We start from the raw sequence: 3,620 nt of genomic DNA, 5'->3' as shown, positions 1-3,620 counted from the left end.
TAAAAAAAAGGCCGGGCGCGGTGGCTCAAGCCTGTAATCCCAGCACTTTGGGAGGCCGAGGCGGGTGGATCACGAAGTCGAGAGATCGAGACCAACCTGGTCAACATGGTGAAACCCCGTCTCTACTAAAAATACAAAAAATTAGCTGGGCATGGTGGCGCGTGCCTGTAATCCCAGCTACTCGGGAGGCTGAGGCAGAATTGCCTAAACCCAGGAGGCGGAGGTTGCGGTGAGCCGAGATTGCGCCATTGCACTCCAGCCTGGGTAACAAGAGCGAAACTCCGTCTCAAAAAAAAAAAAAAAAAAAGACCTCTTTCAATGACATTGTCCTCTCTGTATCATTACTCAGTTACCTCTATAAATTAAAATCCAGGTACAGCCGGGTAGGGTGGCTCATGCCTATAATCCCAGCACTTTGGGAGGCCAAGGTGGGCGGATCACCTGAGGTCAGGAGTTGGAGACCAGCCTGACCAACATGAAGAAACCCCATCTCTACTAAAAATACAAAATTAGCCAGTATGATGGTGGGTGCTTGTAATCCCAGCTACTTGGGAGGCTGAGGCAGGAGAATCACTTCAACCCAGGAGACAGAGGCTACAGGGGTGAGCCAAGATCAAATCATTGCACTCCAGCCTGGGCAACGAGAGCAAAAATCTGTCTCAAAAAAACAAAAACAAAAACAAAAAAACACCCAGGTACAATTAAAGAATAAATCATAAAATATTTTTAAGTAGTTAATTATGGGAAAGGGAAAGAATTAGGTGAGGGTGGCTAGAATAGAAGGTAGACTTCATTGAAATACCTTGTTCCAGAGATTTGACTTTGGAAGCAAGTACATATTTTATATAACCATTAAGTAAAATTGAATTTTAAGGGGAAATTCCCTAAAATAAAATCAAATAGTGCTTAATGCATATCCAGTTGTGACATAACCACGCATAAAAACCATTCCAAATGACTTCATAATAGAACATTTTCACTGCACATCACTAAAGGGAAATATCCTGAAGATTAAAAATTGTGGGTCAGGGCCGAGCACGGTGGCTCAAGTCTGTAATCTCAACACTTTAGGAGGCCAAGGTGGATGGATCACAAGGCCATTGAGCTCATCCTGGCCAACATAGTGAAACCCCAATTCTACTAAAAATACAAATATTAGCTGGGCTGTTGGCATGCCACCTGTAATCCCAGCTACTCGGGAGGCTGAGGCAGGAGAATCACTTGAAACCAGCAGGCGGAGATTGCAGTGAGCCGAGATTGCACCACTGCACTCCAGCCTGGCAACAAAGCAGGACTGTCTGAAAAAAATTGCGGGTCAGGCACGGTGGCTCATGCCTGTAATCCCAGAACTCTGGGAGACCAAGGCGGGTGAATCACCTGAGAACAAGTGTTTGAGACCAGACTGGCCAAAATGGTGAAACCCTCTCTCTACTAAAAATGCAAAAAAAAAAAAAAAAAGAAAAAATTAGCCAGGTGTAGTGGCATACACCTGTAGTCCCAGCAACTCAGGAGGCTGAGGTAGGAGAATTGCTTGAAGCCAGGAGGTGGAGGTTGCAGTGAACCAAGATCATGCCATTGCACTCCAGCCTGGGCAACAGGACCAAAACTTTGTCTCAAAAAAATAAATAAATAAAAATTGCAAAAAATAAAAGCTTAAGCTGACTTCAATAATCATATCATTAGCAGCAGTGTTGATATTATTATTCTGAGACTGCTGTGTGCACATTTTGAAATTAAAATGAATAATTTTGTGAAATACCAATTCTATTATTCCTATAATCTTGAATTTAGTTTGTAAATATTTGCATTAGTCAGCTACATACCTAATCATGCTGCATAACAAACCACTCTAAACATCAATGACTTACAACCCCAAGTATCATTCACGAATTTGTGCCTCCGTTTTAAGCTACATTCTACAGGTTGACTGGCATTTGAACAATTTAGGCTGGGTTCAGCTGGGCTTGGCTCCAGATTGCAGGTTTGGTTCAGGTCTACAAGATGTATCTTTCATTATTCTGGAAGCAATAGGCTACTTGTGGCATGTTCTTCTCATGGCAATGACAGAGGTAGAAGAGGGCAAGCCCATATGCACAAGCACATTACCAACCTTTGCTGCCTGACACGGTGGAAAAAATAACTACTGTAATACCAGTATGAACTTATAATATATTTTATTAAAATGAAACACAAAAAAGATCCTTTTCTCTGTCCACCTACAATGTCTAGAAACAAAAATACCTCAGTAACGATGGCACCTGAAGGAGTTGAGAATATGCCATGCTGGCATGTTGACTGCTTTGAGTTAACGACACTCAAGAAACAGCAGATGCAAGGACACTGGTTTCTCTCTTTTTTTTTGAGGTGGAGTCTTGCTCTGTCATCCAGGATGGAGTGCAGTGGCACAATTTTGGTTCACTGCAACCTCTGCCTCCCAGTCTCAAGCAATTCTCCTGCCTCAGCCTCCGGAGTAGCTGGGATTATAGGCATGTACCACCACATCTGACTATTTTTGTATTTTCAGTAGAGACAGGGTTTCACCATATTAACCGGGCTGGTCTCAAACTCCTGACGTCAGGTGATCCACCTGCCCTGACCTCCCAAAGTGCTGGTATTACAAACATGAGCTAACACATCCGGCCTGATCTCCTTCTTTTTTTTTTTTTTTTTGAGACAGAGTCTTGCTCTGTCCCAGGCTGGAGTGCAGTTGCAGAGTAGAGGTAATGTTTACCTCCCCTGTGTACCTATTGTTGTCTCTAAATACCATTTCCAATTAAAAGGAATCAGAGTGCTTTGGGGAAATGGCTGGATCCAGGTCTGGGACAGAAAATGTACAAAATGAATTTGGAATATTTTATCCCACCAGATAGCAAGTAAGCTATCAGAGATTACTAGGGACATGTCAAAAGGTTTAGGAGCCAACCTAAAGAGGCACTCACTGGCCAAATACAGAAGAATTTGAACATCAATACGAATAATAACTGCAATGGATTAATGTGTATTATGATATTTAAATACATGAAATAATCATGAGACTTTAAAAACTGCTCCTTGTTGGAAGATGTTCATCATTTCGAAATGCTCATCATTTTGAAAACTGGTAAATTGGGCCAGGCGCGGTGGCTCACGCCTGTAATCCAAGCACTTTGGGAGGCTGAGGCAGGTGGATCACGAGGTCAAGAGATCAAGACTATCCTGGTCAACATGGTGAAACCCGTTTCTACTAAAAATACAAAAAAACATTAGCTGGGCATGGTGGTGCGTGCCTGTAATCCCAGCTACTCAGGAGGCTGAGGCAGGAGAATTGCCTGAACCCAGGAGGCAGAGGTTGCGTTGAGCCGTGATCATGCCATTGCACTCCAGCCTGGGTAACAAGAGTGAAACTCCGTCTCAAAAAAAAAAAAAAAGAAAAGAAAAGAAAATTCCCTGGTAAATAAAGGGAAATAAGCATATATCCTGTCTTTCCTGTATCATTCTATCATTAGTAAACAAATAGTAATGAATAGGAAGTTTCTCTTTATATATATTCCAACTAACACATGAAGAAGGAATAATTGAATTTGATATCATTTTTCAAAGGGTAATGAATTAAGTATCATTTATGACTGCTAACATCACAA

The sequence above is a fragment of the Callithrix jacchus genome, chromosome 1 (genome assembly GCF_049354715.1).
Source record: "Callithrix jacchus isolate 240 chromosome 1, calJac240_pri, whole genome shotgun sequence".
Taxonomy (NCBI): Eukaryota; Metazoa; Chordata; class Mammalia; order Primates; family Cebidae; genus Callithrix; species Callithrix jacchus.
The sequence above is the reverse complement of the archived record's forward strand: the minus strand, read 5'-3'. Positions refer to the sequence as shown.